General features: G+C 41.3%; 1 long non-coding RNA gene across 1 annotated transcript in view; it reads left to right on the top strand.

Moving 5' to 3' along the window:
- Positions 1-4,810: 4,810 nt before the first annotated feature.
- LOC133049416 (uncharacterized) overlaps positions 4,811-19,572 on the top strand; it is a 37,600-nt gene continuing 22,838 nt past the window's right edge. Inside the window, exon 1 of the long non-coding RNA XR_009691313.1 lies at positions 4,811-4,943. This is a non-coding gene — a long non-coding RNA (uncharacterized LOC133049416). The remainder of the gene's footprint in view (positions 4,944-19,572) is intronic.

Here is a 19,572-nt window from a genome sequence, read left to right as displayed (position 1 = left end):
CCTGGGAAATCCCATGGACAGAGGAGCTTGGCAGGCTACAGTCCATGGGGTTGCAAAAGAGTCAAACACAACTTAGCGGCTGAATAACAACAGCTACCACCCAACTGATGGATTTAATAAAATGGCCTTTGGTGTCTTGACCCCTGTCTTCATCCCTACTGATAACAAAGGGCTGAGTCTGATCGCACATGAACTTTCATTGCTGAAATGGGGGTCTGGCCCATCTCACTCCCCAATTGACTCTGGACTCCTGAATGATGTTTTCACTTTCCACACTCTCCCCAGGGGAAGGATGGTTCATGTGGACCAGAAGCCCAATAATGGAGCAGCCCCCACAGTGGCAGTAGAAACAGCAGAAAACAAAAAGGAAGCTAACATATTGAGAAAAGCTGGAATCAATTTGATTTTGACTCAGAGTCATACTCTGTCTCTCTTGAAAAAAATAAAATTCTCTCTAAAAGTTTGGTGCCAGCTCACTGTACTTGAGTTATAAATAAAAGTCAGAATTAGAGCTTCCAATTTTTTAATGAGTTTTAATAGGTATATTGTTTACTTTCCTGACAATCTGATGAAATGCAGACCTGCTACACTGCAAAAAAAAAAAAAAAAAATTCCTGTGACATTTGTTTACTTGAACTATTACAAGAAAAGAGATCATTCAAGATTATATCTTTTTTATAGTGAAACCCCTATGTCTGCTTCTGCTGACTCCTGAATTTGTACATTTTCAACTTTAAAAATCGCTTTCCAACTATTACCTTGCTTTAGCACCACAGCCAAGGAGGCAGTGTACATGTCAGGTCACGTTCTCTTGCTCCATAGATGACATTTCCAGTGTGTGCATGCTAAGTCACTTCAGTCATGTCTACTCTTTTGCAACCCAATGAACTGTAGCCCTTCAGGCTCCTCTGTCCATGGGACTCTCCAGGCAGGAATACTGGAGTGGGTTGCCATGCCCTCCTCCAAGGGATCTTCCCCTCCCAGGGATTGAACCCTCATCTCCTATGTCTCCTGCATTGGCAGGTGGGTTCTTTACTGCTAGCACTGCCTGGGAAGTCTAGAAAGTAGAAGAACATTTGAAGATCCAGTTTTTGTGGATGAGATGAAGGGGTATTTGCCTCACCCGAAAGCCTGGGTTTTTCTCAGACTTAGAGATTGGGAATTTCCGGGAGAAGTTGCAGCTCTGTGGACTCCTTTTCCTGGAGTTATCCACAGATGTAACCCCACCTTGTGTTCTGGTTTCATTGATTGCATTCTGCTCTTTGATAGTTTTTACAAGCCCCTTTGTCTGTCACTGGTTGGGTGTGTAGGGTGACAATGACAGGAAAAGCACTTAATGTTTATCAGGCAATGGAAGCACTTAATGCTGCGTGTGTTGTGCGTGATGGCTGCTCTAAAAAGTTATGTGATGCTATAATATGGTATGTCATGCCGGTTGAGGACAGGAGGAAGGGGGCAACAGAGAATGAGATGGTTGGATGGCATCACCGAATCAATAGACATGAGTTGGAGCAAATTCTTGGGGCTGGTAAAGGACAGGAAAACCTGGTGTGCTGCAGTCCATGGGGTCGCAAAGAGTAGGATACGATTCAGTGACTGAACAACAACAATGCCGGTTTCATTGTTCCAACCCTGGTCTGTTAAAGGGAAAACCTTCCTCCCTTAAGAAAATGGAAGTTAAAAAAAGAAGAAGAAGAAGAAGAAAAAAAAACCTCTTAATTTCCACTTCACACCAGGTCAGGTGACTTTTGTTATCTTCTCTAGGTTTTGAAGCCTTTAACCACGGGAAATAGAGTGGCATTAAGCAAGAATTTTCCTATCACTGCAAAAATCTGCTTGTTAAGTTTGCCAGAAGCTGCCTACCTTCCAGCCAAAATGACAGACTGGCGAATCCCATGCCAGTGGGTGTGGGCGGCTTATTGGGCTCTCATCCCTGAAGGCAGGGGATACAAGTAGGTCACAGGCCAAGGAATTAGTGGCTTCCTTTCGGTCTAGCCTTTCCAGTTTGGGTTTTTAAGAAAACCTCTAGAATGGAGGCTCGGAGGCAAGTTAGCAGGTACGGGATACTTGGAGGCCAAGGAACCCTGATCATGAACAAGGATTAGGAGGAGAAAACCCACCAAGGGTAATTAGAGCCCATGGTACCATCCCCTTCCCACCAAAATATTTATTAAACCCTGAAATCAAAGCCTGGCAAATCCCCAAAGCTCAACTCCACCCACTGGGGTTTGCCAAAATCAGTCCCATCCTCTCGGGGCTTAGGAGATGGGGTCCTTGCCCTCTGCCTATCTACACTTCTGAATTCTGACCATTAGTCAACTCTGCTGTCATGACTAACTTTTGTTCAAGTTCAAATCCAGAAATATCACCCCTTTATTCTCTATTTTTCCTTCCTTAACCCACTGCAACACTCCCCTGTCAAAGAAAGCCTTTGTAGAGAGGGACACAAAGTGTGATATCAGAGCCGTCAGACTGTAGCCTGCATTCATTAGAATAGACATGGAATGTGGCCTTTGGCTTGTATAATCGTTGGGTCTAAAAACAGCAGAGACACCCCTTACCATCCCGGTGACACACAGACTTGTGAGGAATGAATAATCTTATTGGCAGTCATTTGTGGGGGTAAGCAATAGAGAACAGTGAGTAAAAGCTGTTCCCAAAATAGAAAAGTGAGTATCACGCACTTCAAAGAATGTTTTCATTGTACACTGGTGTTTTCACTACTTGATCAATTCTTCTGCTCTTTTCTCCTTTATTTCTAAAGCCTGAGTTTGCCCCCATTCACATCTTCTATTGAACAGGCTGCTATGCGGGGGACGGTCACACTGTACGGAGGTCTCTTTAAGGGGTCTGACTGCCAGGCGAGAAGATGAACACAGTCTCAGCATCAGTATGTCCAGGCCTCCGAAGGTGGAAGAGTTGTGAGCCCACATCCATCTGGTAAAGACACTTCCCCTAAGGTTTACAATGATCAATCCACTCTTGCACCATGGGATTTAGATTCTCAGGTGACCATAGGCAGTCATTTCTCCTTTGCACATGTAGGATACTCTTGTCAACAATTTGCAAAATTTTGCTCATTTGCAAAAACAAAACAAAACAAACAAACAGTAAAACAAAAGCAAGAACCATTCAGTTAGAGTGAGCAAAGAACATAACTTGACATTTTTTCCTACCTACTACCAATACGTTCCCCCGGCCCTCTTTCTAGACTCCATGTACAACACTGATGTGAGGGCCAGTGTATTGGATTTCAGAACTAGATTGTTTTGATGGTAACAGTACGTGGAGCTCTGGGGTGGCAGTTGAAGGTTAAGGAGCATGAGTAGACAGGCCTATCAGTGTCTTTGAAGAAGGGCCACATTATGTAATGCAAGGCCAAGGATGAGATCTCTGAACCTCCCAGTTTCTCTCTGCAACCTTCCAGACACAGCAGGTATTGCTCCAAGTTGTCTGGAGCTGGGCACGTCTCGGGGAGGAAGCTCAACTGTGCCATGGAATCGAGGATGCTCAAAGCTGGTTCTAGGTCACAAAGGCTAATTTCCCTATTTCACAGTCTAAGGCCTGTGTGATTTAACTGCCGTTGTGTCCAAGAGTATTCGCAAGGACTCTGTGCTTTGTGCATCATTCTCACTGTGCATCATGTTATGTTTGTCCCTTCAAATTTGAAGTCCAGATAAGATCCATTTTGCAGTTGAGGAAACGGAAGCTTAGAAATGTTAAGTGGTTACTTCCAGATCATGACACTGTAAGTAGTGGGTCTGAGATTGGGGCTCAGTTTTACACATTCTGGGTTTTTGTCACCAGACTATGCCACGCTGTCTGCAGTTAGAGCGCACACCATCCAGTTGACATTCACTGTGTGTTTTCTAGGAGCTGGGTGTCATACACAGCTCTGTAATCTGTGTTCCTGCTGCATCTGAACCATTAGTAAGACGATGCTACATACTTGGACTAAACTTTATCTCTTGGTCATTTTTATTCCATTAGAGAAATAAATACAAGGACTTTTTCTTTTCTTTCTTTCTTTCTTTTTTTGATCATTACTTTCCTGTGAAGGTAAGGAATCTCATTTTGGCTCCTTTCATGAAAGTGGTTCCAACATACCTATCAAAGATAATCTTAGCATCTCCTGGGAAAGTACCTAATCCAACTTTGTCATGTTTAGAGATGAGAAAATTAACACCAGAAACTTTAAGTGAGTTTTCCAAGGCCACACAGTTAGCTAGATGCTGATCCAGGACTGAAAACCAAAATGCCTGATTTATTTCTCCTAGAAAATACATTTTAGTTTATTTCCCCTAGAAAATAAATTTTAGCTTATTTCTCCTAGAAACTGAATTCTTTTTAGCCAAGTGTAGCTTCACTGTTTCATATTAATACTTCTTTTTCCAAAGCAGCTTTTACAGAGGGGTATTATAAACAGGGACACTTTCAGGTTTCAGGTTATATATATAATATATACCCCTGATACAAGCACACAGGAAGATTAGCTTTAATTGAGCACATTAATTTGAAAAAAAAAGATGAGGAAAAAACAAGGAGCATATCAGTTCTTATTTTGTCCTTCGTAATCAAAACCATGTGAGAAACTAGAAAAGAACCAAGAGACTGGCACGCTTGCCAAAGACGAAGAAAGGACAGCAGAGAAAGAAAACTGAGGGAAGAGCGGAGCAGAGATCTCAGCACTGGGTCCTCCTTCCAGCTCTTCATCAGATAAGAATGTTTTGCTCACTTTGGGCCAGTTCACACTACACAGGAAAGCCTGTAGCTGAACTCTCAGCCCACCGCTTCCTGTGGGGGCCAGAGGAGCAGGCTCAGCCCTGCCATTCCTCTGACGGACACGCTTCCAAGTCCGAAGAAGCACCTCGCACCTCATCCTGCCCTTAGGTGGGAGGGTCAACTGCTGGACAGTCGTCAGGAAACGATCGTCCATTTCTCAGGTGCCTCTTTCCCTTTCTTGTATGTGTGTGTGTGTGTGTGTGTGTGTGTGTTCTTCTGGCTCACAGCACTCCTATTACCCACCATTCATGCAAGTGAATTCTTTGCAGTTGTAAGTTTCCTTTTTCCATGACAACGCCAGCAACGTTAGAAGCAAGAAACGGCTTTGAACCAATCATTCCACCTCTCTGTTACCACAGTCCCTGTTCAGTAAGGCTCCTGAACTTTGGGCCACAGGGAGAAGAGAGACATGTACTGTTTCTATGTAATAACCCCCCACAGGAGAGAAAAACTTCCCTGAAAGGCTGCCTGTTGAGACTCCCATTTTGGATTTTCATTCTTAGATCAACTTCTCCAGAGACCAAACGGCAAAACCCATCAATAATATGAAAGTGAAAGTGTTAGTCGCTCAGTCAAGCCGGACTCTTTGTGACCCCATGGACTGTAGCCCGCCAGTCTCCTCTGCCCATGGAATTCTCCAGGCAAGAATACTGGAGTGGGCTGCCATTTCCTTCTCCAGGGGATCTTCTCTTCCTGACCAAGGGATTGGAACCCAGGTCTTCTGCATTGCAAGCAGATTCTTCACTGTCTGAGCCACCAGGGGGGATCAATAATATGGGTTCATATAATTGGTTTGAAAACAGCAGTGCTCGAACATGTTTGTCCATGATCAGCTGCACGCTTCTCCCCAGGAGTCCTTTGCCCTCCTCTTCTCTCTCCCTGCCCACCCGCCATTACAGTACTCCTATGGCAACTTCCTCCAGCAGCTGGTAAGAAATCGCGTCATTCTTGCTTCCCTCTTGGTGTGTCCCAGCAGGGGTGACGTGGCAACAGGGAAGAGAGTACAACTGGTTGACCTTGTTCAAACCCCCTGTCCCCAGAGCACTGCTTTTCTGATCCTGCTCCTCCTCTTTTTAAAATTTATATTTGGGCTTCCCTGGTGGCTCAGACAGGTAAAGAGTCTGCCTGCAATGCAGGAGACCCAGATTCGATCCCTGGGTTGGGGAGATCCCCTGGAGAAGGGAATGAAAACCCACTCCAGTATTTTTGCCTGCAGAATTCCATGGACAGAGGATAATTGCTTTGCAATGTTGTGTTAATTTCTGCTGTACAGAAACCTGAATCAGCTGTATGTATACATACATCCCCTCCCTCCTGTACTGCCCCCCACCCCTCTCCCCACCCCGTCCCTCTAGGTCATCACAGAGCGTTGGGCTGCGCTCCTGTGCCATGCGGCACCTTCTTACTTGAGGATTTTCCTATGGGCTCCTGCCCTCCAGCGAAGCCCAAACCTACTCCTGTGAAAGACACTGCTCCAACTGGAAGCTTCTTTAAGCCAGATGAGAACCCTCAGAGTCTCTGGTCTCCTTGCACTAAGACCATTCACCCTGGAGCTGAATCTAGAATCTAGACTGGCACTGTGAATATGGGAAATAAATGGTAACTTCTTATTGAGCCAAGTGAGACGAAATGACATGCTCCCTATCCACACAGTAGGTGGAAAATGCAGGACTGAAAAGACTTAGATCTGAGTTTTTACTCGGTTTTCTTTTCCAGCATCCCAGTGTTGACAGAGCCAAGCTTTAGGGACCATTGGCAGAGGGACAGCTGGGAAAACTTCCTGCTCAGAGGACTTGGTCCTTTGGCTTTTGATTATATTTCTTACTGAGTAGAAGGAATTATTTATTTTTGCTAGGAAATCTGAAGGAGTCAAAGACCAACAACCCTGGGTGTGGATTGTATAATTTATAGAGAACTCCATGAAGGGCAGAACACAAGAACAGAGAATGACTGACATGCCCAAAAGTTCAAGAAATGAAACTAATAAAGCTCTTCATAAATGTCAGATTCTCAGATACTCTTTCTTTGGAGTTTATTAACTTACTAGACTAATAATTTTATATCTTACATTTGATAGTGCTTTAAAATACATAACAAGACATTCTCACATGCTATCTTAATTAAGCACCTATTTTGGATATGAAATAGTTTTTTTTTTTTTTTTTTACACATTCCTTTTTTGTATTCTTTTCCATTTTGGTTTTATCACAGGGTATTGAATATAGTTCCCTGGGCTACATATTAGGACTTGTTGTTTATCCATTCTGAATGTAATCGTTTTCCTCTATCAACCCCAAACTCCCAGTCCATCTGTCTTTCTCCCCTCCTCCTTCTTGGCAACCACAAGTCTGTTCTCTATGTCGGCGAGTCTGTTTCTGTTTTGTAGATAGATTCATTTGTGCCAAATTTTAGACTCCACATGTAAGTGATATCTTATGGCATTTGTCTTTTTCTTTCTGACTTACTTCATTTAGCATGATAATCTCTACTTGCATCCATGTTGATGCAAATGACATTATTTTGTTCCTTTCTATGACTGAGTGTGAGTTACTTGCTCAGTCACGTCCGGCTCTTTGCGACCCCACGGACTGTAGCCCACCAGGCTCCTTTGTTCATGGGATTCTCCAGGCAAGACTATTGGAGTGGGTTGCCATTTCCTTCTCCAAATGACTGAGTAGTATTCCATTATATATATATATATATATACACCACATTTTCTTTATCCATCAATTTGTGATAGACATTTAGGTTGTTTCTGTTTTGTCTGTTGTGAATAGCACTGTTATGAACATAGTGTCCATGTATCTTTTTGAATTATAGTTTTGTCCAGGTATATTCTCAGGATTGTTGGATCATATGGTAATTCTACTTTTTTTTTCCTGAGGAACCTCCATACTGTTTTCCACAGTGGCTATACCAACTTATGTTCCCACCAACAGAGTAGGAGGATTCCCTTTTCTCTGCACCCTCTCCAGTATTTATTATTTGCAGACTTTTTAATGATGACCGTTCTGACCAAGTGAAGTGGTACCTCATTGTAGTTTTGATTTGCAATTTTTAACCAACTGAGCTATCAGGGAAGTCTGATAATTAGCACCGTTGAGCATTTTTTCATGTGTCTACTGGCCATCTGTATGTCTTCTTTGGAGAAATGTTTATTAATGTCTTCTGCCCATTTATTGATTGGGCTGTTGATTTTTTTTATTGTTGTTGAGTTGTATGAGCTGTTTGTATATTTTGGAGATTAAGCCTTTCTCTATTGTATCATTTGCAAGTATTTTCCCCAATTCTGTAGGTTGTCTTTTTGTTTTCTTTCTTTCTTTCTTTTTAAACAGTTTCCTTTTCTGTGGAAAAGCTTGTAAGTTTGATTAGGTCCAATTTGCTTATTTCTGTTTGTATTTCTGTTGCTTTGGAAGACTGACCTAAGAAAACATTGATACAGTTTATGTTAGAGAATGTTTTGCCTATGCTCTCCTCTAGGAGTCTTATGGTGGTATGTCCTATGATTAAGTCTTGAAGCCATTTTGAGTTTATTTTTATGAGTGGTATGAAGATGTGTTCTAACTTCATTGACTTACATGCAGCTGCTCAACTTGCCCAGTGTCACTTGCTAAAGAGACTGTCTTTCCCATTTTACATTCTTGCCTCTTTTGGTGATGATTAATTAAGATTCTTGGATATTCTAAAGACACTCTTGCTCAGTCTTTGCCACATTTTTAAGCCCATGTTCTCACACAGTGCTTTTTCAATGACGCCTCCATGAATCTCTAAAACCCAAGAAGATTTTGAGTAATTTCACTTGTTATATTTGGGATCATGAAAATATGCACCATTATAGATTCATAGGTGTCCCCAGGGCAACTAAGTAGTTCCTCTCCCCACATCCGCTGACAATCCCCATAGCCCAATGCCACAGATGAAGAAAATGGCAAGAGATGACCTGCCTGAGATCCTATAGCTGGTTAGCTGCCTGCCCAAGATAAGAACACATGTTTCCTGTCTTCTAGTCAAGAACTTTATCCCCTATAATGTCCTACGTCCCTAAGAGTTCAAGTGAATCAGGAATGTGAGACGTACTTAGAGTTTTCAATTCTTCAAATTCTTTAAAGTGCTCAAAATATTTCCTTGGGGAGAGTTATTATGGGCCTCTTCTGGGAAATAAGCGCATGGTCTAGCCAAATGGTTCTTTAGTCAGAGAAAGAAATGTCAGCAGCGGAGAACGAAGCCCCAGCCAAAGCAATCTCAGTGTGCCTCTGAACAAAGGGATGCGGGAGTGAAGGAGAAGAAAAGAAAAGAAGGTACCCGCGTCCACTTGAACTTGACGTCGGAAAAACTGATGAACACGCAGCCCAGAGCAGTACAAGCTGTCATTCTTAGACTTAACATTTTAAGAAGAAAACTAATCAACCAAGTGAAATGAGAATTATTAAATGCTTGGAAGTGCCTCAGGAATCTTTAGAAATTTAAGCAACACTCTATAATTAATACATATGGGATTCTTTTTTTTTTTTTTTTTTTAAGAAAGGAAAAAGTACAGCCGTACAGGGTACTCACAAAGGAAGACAGAGGATTTCATCTTGAAAGAGAGAGAGAGTGATCTCTGTCTGAGAATATGAAAGAAGGTGGGCGCACGCTGAAGCACGCCTGAGCATTGCCAGGGACAGGAAAGGACAGCAGTCCCTGGAAGGAATGTGTGGGCAGAAGGATTAAGGAACTTTCAAGGCTTTTATAAAAGGATAGGAGAGAAAAAAAGCATTGGAGGCCCATTAGGAAGTCAGAAGAAAGGCGAATTTAATGATGCCCATGACATGATTGAGATCATGAACTGCATCATTAAATTCATCTTTTAAAAAGAAAAAAGAAAATACATCCCCAGGTATCTTTTTGTGTGGTGGGGGTAGAGCAGGGAAGATAGAAATCTGAATCTTTTTTTTTTTTTTTTTTAATGGCTACCAGCAAACAAGCAAATTTTAAAACCAAATGAATTCAAAGCAAGTAAAACTAATCTACTACATGAGAAGTTGAGAGATGGATAAGCCTGGAGAGGAGAGATGGGAGGCTTCAGGGATACTGGCCACATTCTATTTCCACACCTGGGTGGTATTCCAGGGGTCGGGGCATGCTCTTTATGAAAATTCACTGGACTGGACACTGTGACCCATGTGCTTTTATGTATGTATTACACAGTAATAAAAGGTAAAAATAAAATAAAATGAGAGCTTTTAAAAAGGTAATTATTAAAATTATAGTGATGTGACATCTGAATCCAAGATGGGTGATAAGGTAATAGAATTATCAAGCAGCACATAGATATTTTAAAAAATTGTTAAGAGTGCTAAAACTTAATGGAATAGCAATCCATCAGGGTACAACCACATTTTACTTTGTGATCAATATATTCCTGTACCATTACAGGTATATGCATTTATGCATTTAAATTCTGTGATGGATAGTGCTCATTAATAGGAATCTTATATCCTATTTGAAATTAAATCACTGCTTTCTTTCTTTTTTAAAAGCAAATCCAAATTTCCATATATACAATTTGTTTAAATTGAAATGTATTCAAATTGGCAGAAAGGAATGAAATCATATAGCCATATGTGACTTTTAAGAAAAAGACTAGTCGATCAACCAAAAATAATTTGATTGCTAATTGTGTGACCAATCCTACTTACTGAGAAGTAAAAGATTTTGTTTCTGTTAAGAACTAGTAATCTAGTTGGAGAGAGAAGACTAATAAATATGAGTGGCCCAGAAATGCTACATTGTTCATTCAAAGCTCTCTCTAAGTGGTGATATGAAAGTAATAGTATGATTGCATGCTATTTTTTAAGTTTTTTTTGATGTGGATTCCCTGGTGGCTCAGATGGTAAAGCGTCTGCCTGCAATGTGGGAGACCTGGGTTCGATCCCTGGGCCAGGAAGATCCCCTGGAGAAGGAAATGACAACCCACTCCAGTACTCTTGCCTAGAAAATTCAATGGATGGAGGAGCCTGGTGGGCTACAGTCCATGGGGTCACCAAGAGTCAGACAAGACTGAGCGACTTCACTTTCACTTTTCATTTTTAAAGTCTTCATTGAATTTGTTATGACATTGCTTCTATCTTATGTTTTGGATTTTTGGCTGCAAGGCATGTGGGATCTTAGTTCCCCAACCAGGGTTCAAACCTGTACCCCTGCAGTGAAAGGTGAAGTCTTAACCACTGGACCACCTGGGAAGTCCCTGACATGTATTATCTTAGAGTATGATTTGACTCTCTCCTTTCCTGAAAAAATGTTGAAATAAGAACTACTATGTTGACTGAAGTTAGTATAGACTATAAACTGAAGATTCATTTTGTAGGAATTATCTGAGGGAGATCAAATTAGATGTCATTTTATGAAACAGATTCATTAAAATTTTCTAAGAATTTCTTTACAACAGTAAAGAATTGGAAAACATGCAGTTGTACCAATTCATAACATTTTCTGAAAGGCCTAGAATGTTTAAAAAGGAGGGAAGAGAGGAAGCAGAGAGACCCCTCAAGTTGAATGGCAGTACCACTGGAAATCAATTACCAATGTGATATGTAGGAAGAAACCGGTCAGGTCCAAGTGCTGAAAGCAACGTTGAGGTCAGAGTACACACCAAACTACACTAGGTTTGGGAAGATGACCTCACAGGAAATGGCAAAACAAATGACCGGAGTCTAGGTTTCTGTCTGCAGAGCAGCAAAAACTCCCATGTGGAGCAGGAAAAGCGTAGTCTCGAAGGATGAGCAATAATAGCTCATCTGAACGTCCACAGTTCAACCTTGTTTCCAACCACATCTATGAATGAATCAGAATTTTCCCTCGGTTGAGTTGACTTCTGGCTGAGTGCAATAGGCTGAATAAGGTTCCCACAAAAATATCTCTGTCCTAATCCCAGGAGCTTCTGTCTCTTGCCTTTTAGGGCAAAAGAGACTTTGCAGATGTAATTAACATAAGGTTTTTAATACAGGGAGATGAAAGGGCCCTCCAGGCTCCTCTGTCCATGGGATTTCCCAGGCAAGAATACTGGAGTGGGTTGCCATTTCCTCCTCCAGAGGATCTTCCCGACTCAAGGATCAAGTTTCCTGAAGCTCCTGCATTGGCAGCCAGATCCTTCTACCACTAAGACACCTAGGAAACCCGTTTTGCACCACTACGTCTATAGTAATATTTTATGGCAGCAATGGGAAACTAATACATAGAGTAAGATAATCAGTCTATTTAGACCTGATTTTCTCCAAGATGTCTCTCATGTTGGGCACTGGACTGGAGCATAGCATTTGCAGAGTGACAGGCAGGTCACAGAAAAGCAAGGTCTTCTTTTAGAGTATTTCTCATGCCATTTTTTTGTATTTTTATTCTATCGCATTTGTGGCTTTAGAAGCTCTGAGCTTGAATTTTAAACCCATGATGGAGCCCTTGGTATTATCAGCTCTGAATCATTATAGGAACCCACACCTTGAGCTGGATCCCTGAAATTCATGTCTATCAAGGCTATGATCCACCTTCAGAATGCATGCAGAGTGGTGCCAAAACTCCAGGAAAAAAAGAACTAGTCATCTGGCTAAAGAAAGATCATTAACAGTACACCTAATGGGCTTCCCAGGTGGCTCAGTGGTAAAGAATCTGCCTGCCAATGCAGGAGACGCAGGTTCAATCCCTGGGTCAGGAAGATCCCCCAGAGAAGGAAATGGCAACCCATTCCAGTATTCTTGCCTGGGAAATGTCATGGACAGAGGAGCCTGGTGGGCTACAGTCCATGGTGTCACAAAAGAGTCAGACACAACGTAGCAACTGAACAACAACAGCCATGAAAATACTGGCATAAGAAGGACATTTGTCAACCTTTCTAAAAACTTAAGTGGAATGATAAGAAGTTAATACATTAAAAGAGAAAACTTAGTGCTTCAATGGGAAGGTTCAATACATATTTGTTGTCTAATCAAATCTTTATAGTAGGGATGGCCCTAAGGAGAGGAGCAGTTTAATGTGGAGACAAGAAGTTCTTGAGTTACATGTGGGACTGATGCAAAAACAAATGCTTACCAAATATTGTCAGCTTTATTCAACTCTTCTAGGCTTATCACTTCTTAAGTGTATTAGAATTTGCCATATCCAGGCAAGGGTGACAACCTGTATTGACAACCACTGTCTAAATGATTTGCTTGTGGTTCATACGTGATTCGGTATTAGACTGCCTTGTGCTGGATCCCACCAGGAAGAAGACCTTGCCCTCTCTACAGGTGAAGGACTCTTTCCAGCCGAGAAGCGGTGGGAAATCAGGAGACCTGGATTCCAGTCCTACTGTGACCTTGTGAAAGTGACTAATTGTCTCCACACTTGAGTGTCTTCTATGGCAAAAGTCCCTTCCTATCCTGAAATCCTGTTTCTTTACCCTTGGCCTAGAGAACATCACTGTCTATTAAACGGAATTTTCTCCTCTGTCAGGTTCTTCTGCCCCCAATATTTCAGGTCTTGACTTGTACACAGTGAGGAGCAAGAGGCACCTCCTCTTGATCCTGTGGTTAAAAATCCTTAGTTCTCCAGGGTTGGAAACATTCTCTTCAACTAAATATTGTAACCTTGACATAACTGGATTTGCACTTAACTATAAACACATACCATTGGCAAGACCTTGTGAAATAATTGACTTCCACTGACCTTGGGGCTGGCAGCACAACAACTCGTTTCTCATTATCATTCTGTGCCAGATAAGAGAATTTTCCTCCCATTCAGCTGATTTTCAGCCTTTGTTTGTTAGGTAGTGAGAGCTTTAAAACACTCAAAATTGTATGCCGTGATGTGAACTCTGGCAGCCAAATTAGAATATGGTTAAAAATGGTAAGCAGCAGCCATGGGGTCTTGACTTATCAAAGATCTTGACTTACAAAACTGATAAAAAATGTTTTTCGAGACATCTGGGGACCACGTGACAAAATAGGAAATTTTGATCAATCTTCAGGAAGTAGATGTTAACTAGAACTTACCATCTTTTTTTTACTCCTGCCCACATTATTATTATTCTCATCACAAATTAAAAGCAATACATCAACCCAAAATGTTTAATCCCTTATTATTTACCCAAACTAATCAAAAGTAAGAATCCCAGTAAACTAAAGCTGCAGGACCTTGAAGGAGAGAATGGATGGGAATAAACAAATAGAAAGAGCTTAGTACAGGGTCTGATACATTTTAGATGCTCAGTAAAAATGGTAACTTATTAACAGCATGACATCTTGACTTTGCCATTTGTCTTTTTGTTAATTTATTTCAGAGCTATCACACACCAGTCTTGTTTTCTCTCTGCCTCTTGCTGCTTTGGAATTTGATGCCTAAATTTAATATTCACGATGGTGAAATTCCTCTACAAGTAATTAATTAACACATCCCATAGAATTAGTTATAATGGAATTTTAATGGCATCTCTGAAAATTGTACTATTACATTTAGAAATTAAAAATCAATTTTGAAAGGGGGTGGGTCAAATTAGAGTCATTTATGGAGTCAAGAGGTATATACTTTTACTCCAAAAGACATTGGTTTGTGGAAAATGTCATTTACCTTACAAAAGAAATTGTGTACTAACAAAAAATCAGGAAGCTTCAGGAAGCTATTCAGAAGTTGATACTCTGAGCTTTGAGTGAATTTCAATCCAGACTCTATAATAAACTTGATATTATAGCATAGGAAACAATCATCTACCTTAGTTTTTTCATCTAGAAAATAAGAATTATGATTTAATACAAGAGTAATAGTTTATAAAATTGTGGTAGACATATACAGTCCTGCAGAATTACTCCAAGATAAGATATAGGAAAAGACCCTGATGCTGGGAAAGATTGAAAGCAGGAGGAGAAGGGGACAACAGAGGATAAGATGGTTGGATGTCATTACCGACTCAATGGACGTGAGTTTGAGCAAGCTCCGGGAGTTGGTGATGGACAGGGAAGCCTGGCGTACTTCAGTCCATGGGGTTGCAAAGAGTCGGACATGACTGAGTGACTGAACTGAACTGAACTGAAGGTACACTCTTTCTTAGCATAATGGTGTGAAGTCACTTCTGACTAGGAGCACAAATGTGGACGAAATGGATTGTCCTGGTGTATGTGTGTACATGCCATGCTAAACTGATTCAGTCCTGTCCAACTCTGCTACCCTACGAACTATAACCCACCAGGCTCCTCTGTCCATTGGATTCTCCAGGCAAAAATACTGGAGTGGGTTGCCATGCCCTCCTCCAGGGGATCATCCCGACCCAGGGATCGAACTCTCGTTACCTATGGCTCCTGCAGCCCCCTGGTGCTTGCATTGCTGTGGTTTTGTAATCCTATGATTTCCCCAGGTGGGGTACTCCCACTTGTTTTGAGCAGATAAAGTTCAGGGGCCATAAAGAGAAGGAATCATGGTTATGGGAGGAAAATAATCTGAACCTGCACTTTACCATCCCAGCTGATAAAATTCACCTCTATTCAAATTTGAAAGAGTACATATTTCAAAAATATTTACTGGCTGATTACAAAGCTGTAACGGTAATGATGCCAAATCAAATTGGATAAATGTTGCCTGGTAAACAGAAGCCCCTCCATCAATGTTTGTTCAATTAAACCTGAGCATAAATGATTGTGAGTTATTTTGGAAATTAAAAATTCCTTGAAATAGTAGCTATCAAAAATACAAGAGCCAAGTATTATTCAGGAAAAATTAAAGATGAAATGATTAGATTCCTAGTCAAAGGCTCATCTTATAGGGGTTTTCTTAGAAATGTTTAGTTGATGAAAGACTTTGGATTTTTAAATGATCTTTTGAATGCATTTTTCTAACTTTTAGCTTGTTTTGTGTTTTCACATTTTGGCTTTTTGTAGGTGAAAGTGAAAGTTGCTCAGTTGTGTCCCACTCTTTGAGACCCCATGGACTATACAGTCCATGGAATTCTCCAGGTCAGAATACTGGAGTGGCTAGCCGTTCCCTTCTCCAGGGGATCTTCCCAACCCAGGGTTTGAACCCAGGTCTCCTGCATTGCAGGCAGATTCTTTACCAGCTGAGCCACAGGGGAAGCCTAGTGGCTATTTGGCCCTTTATCAGCAAATATTTATGGGGTGACTACCAAGTTTCAGACACTATTCGAAGCCCTGGGGAAGCAGAAGTGAACAAAAGAGGAGAAAGATCATACCTTTGTGAAACTTATGTTGCAGTAGGGGAAACAAATGTGAAAATGACATAGTATCTCAAACATTATATGGAGATAAACAAGCACACAAAAAATAAAGGAAACATATTTAATCTTACAGAACAGGACCTTGAAAAGTACAGTAGTCACTGCAATAGCTGGCACCCAGGGACTGGCATCAAGGGAACAGGCAAGAAGAGTTACTGACTGGGGAAGGGAGAGGAGGTGGGAGATGGTAGAGCTGAAGGGTCATCAGCAGTGGGAGATGGAGGTTACGCTGCAATTTCACTCATGCCTGACATTGATGAATGCACGTTTGCATCTTTGAAAGTTTGCAGCTTGAAGTTTCATATGGAGGGGACTTACTGTAATTCAACTCCATTCTGACATTCTCTAACCTGGAGATAATGTCAGATTTCACAGGTCTAAGGTTCAGTCCAACTGTAAGCCTGCCTGCCCCCTGCTCCACCACACCCGCTTCAGATGTCAATCACAAGTTCAATTTGTCACCTGTGCTTCTGATTCATTGGCTACAGGTCAGAGGTTTCCATGAATGACACCCTCATTGGGTTTGATTAATTTGCTAGAGTGGCTCATAGAACTGTACTTGTATCCGTCTGCTATCATTTGTTTTTATTATGTACCATTGCCACTTTTTGTGTTTGTTTTTTATGTGTTATCTGTATGAAAAGTGCTATAAACCTATTACATACAGTGTTATATAGCTGATTGTATTAGTTGGGCACCTAGGCTAACTTTGTTGAAGCTAATAAACAAATTGGACTTATGAACATGCTCTTGGAACAGAACTTATCTGTGTGTAGGGGCTTACTATTAGGACAACCAGCTGGTGTCAGAGAACTGCTTGATGGTGTGGAAAACCCTCCACACCTTGCAATCAGCGATTTGAATTTCAGCAGTCCATTGATGGTGCTATCAACTGCTGATCAGTTATTCTATTTGGAATCACGTTGTCACGCTCTGGTTTCAACAATCCTCCACTTGTGGGGCTTTGCTTACAATTTTGTCAATCTCTTCTTTGACTTCATGTGGTCTCTTTTTTTTAACTCACTTCCTAATGTGAAAGTGAAGTGAAGTTGCTCAGTCGTGTCCGACTCTTTGCAATACCATGGACTGTAGCCTATCAGGTTTCTCCATCCATGGATTTTCCAGGCAAGAGTACTGGACTTCCTAATGTAAATAGCCCTAAATCTCTGTTTTCAGCTCTTGCTCCCAGGTTTGCATTGCAGGCTCTCAAATGGTGGCTTTATTCATTTCCAAGACTTAAACTTCAAATCTATCCCTGAATTGATTCCTCAGTTCCATGTGTAATTTTCAATACTGTAATCTTTTCAATATTTGAGCTATGATGTAATAAGCACCATGTTGCTGAGTAACCCAGAGAAAGTCACACCTCTGACACAATCTCTCATTTATGAGATGAAAAAGTTTATCTTTCTGGTTTCACATGTATGTTGTCCGTCAAGGTTCTTGGCTGGAAAAGGAAATTTGAGCAGAGAATAAATTGTTAGAGGCTATTTGTGAGCTTTAGAATTGGTAGTAAGGCTGGGGAGACGGACTTGAGGACTGGAATAGGACACCTCTAGGAGTTTACGTGCGGAGAAGGAAATGGCAACCCACTCGAGTATTCTTGCCTGGAGAATCCCAGGGACAGAGGAGCCTGGTGGGCTGCCGTCTATGGGGTCGCACAGGGTTGGACACGACTGAAGCGACTTAGCAGCAGCAGCAGCAGGAGTTTACATGGCTGGAATCATAGATCAGTCCAACTAAAGGAAAAGCCTCCAGACATTGCAGCCATGACCTTGGACACTGTGACTTCCACCGCCATGACTGTGCCCCACATGAGATGAACTAACTCTACCTGGTCACCACCTTAGTATCACACACAGTATTCAGTCTCCAGTTGGCACATCCTGTTGACTGATCCTGGGTCACATTGCCCATGCCCTGGGAGCAGGCAGAGGAAAGATCTAGCTGACCCAGGACACAAAGATTTCCACCCCACCAGAATGGGGATTGGATGTGGGACAGCAAACCCCTCTCCCAGTAAGAAATGTTTACCCTAGATTTCTCCCAGCTACCTCAAACACGAAACATTGAAAGCAGGACTTGTCTGTTACCCAGGCAACTTGTGCCTGAAACATCTACCTCACATCCTCAGGATAAGGAATCTTGCTTCACAAGGCATTATTTTCATAGTTGTTTGATCTTATTCAGTTGTTGCTGGTCAGATTGCTACATTTTAATCAGTTCTTTCTTTTCTTTTCCAGCTCTGGCACATAGATTTTGTTAGGAAGTCATTAATGAAGGAATGATTTAGGGACTCAAAGCAACACAAAGCAAATCTCAAGGCAGAGTTTTATTGATCCAGGCCAAAATAATCTTGACTTGAATTCTTGCCCTTTAATGTGATTTTTCTTGACTGTTTCTCCCTTGTGATTTTCAATGAGCTTCAATTACCAAGTAATGCTTTCTCAACCCCCGGAACACAAACGACAGACTGCAGAACCTGGTGACGCAGGGCTTGCCTTCTTTTAGAAAAGGAGAGCGTATGGAGGCAATGCTTCTTCTGGTTTTTCCTCCTTTTCCTGTGAAGCAGATCACCACATTCTCAACACTTAGAGTAAACATCATCTTTTGAAAGTATATTTCATTCAAATATTTTAACATTTTCATATATTGATGACAGAAGTAGTAGTGTAGTGTTAGCTGCTCAGTCGTGTCCAACTCTTTGCGGCCCTGTGGACTGTAGCCCACCAGGCTCCTCTGTCCATGGAATTCTCCAGGCAAGAATACTGGATTGGGTTGCCATTCCTTTCTTCCGGGGACCTTCCCAACCCAGGGATTGAGCCTGGGTCTCCTGCATTGCAGGCAAATGCTTTACCATCTGAGCCAGCAGAAGCTATGAGCTGATGAGGGAAACATCACAATAAATTAAGCCTGATTGGTACCTATGGAAATCTACAGATGAAGAGGAAGTGAAGCTGTGTCCTTGTTCCAAGAAACATACTTTCCTTTGCTTTTTTAATTTTTAAAACATTTTTTAAAGATTGAAGTGTAGTTACTTTTGGAGAAGGAAATGACAACCCACTCCAGTATTCTTATGTGGAAAATCCCATGGACAGAGGAGCCTGGCGGGCTACAGTTCATGGGGTTGCAAAGAGTTGAACACAACTAAGCAACTGAGCATGCACATGCATAGTTTATAATAAAAAATATTTGTTGAGTCAATTTCTGGTAATTTCATGAAAAGTATAGTTTTTTCAAGACAGGGAAGTTGAAGACAGTCAGTACAACCCAGATATAAGACATGAATATTTCCAACAAATCTCTGATTTAAAAATCACAATTATAGGCTTGGTTTTCATAATGTCATTAAATAAGGGCTGTTGGTACATGTTTATGCTATATAGAGTATATGTGCTTCTCCTAAATATAATCAACTTGAGATTTAAAAAGAGACATATTTTCCTTTGCTTTTGATTGTGAGATGAGACTCAGAATGTCCCCAGCATTCATGAAACAATAAAGGAGATAACATGATGTTATTTGAACATCTATAAATATCCACAGAGGATAATAAATAC

This window comes from Dama dama, chromosome 30 (genome assembly GCF_033118175.1).
Source record: "Dama dama isolate Ldn47 chromosome 30, ASM3311817v1, whole genome shotgun sequence".
Classification (NCBI taxonomy): domain Eukaryota; kingdom Metazoa; phylum Chordata; class Mammalia; order Artiodactyla; family Cervidae; genus Dama; species Dama dama.
This window is presented reverse-complemented; position numbering and strand designations above follow the sequence as displayed.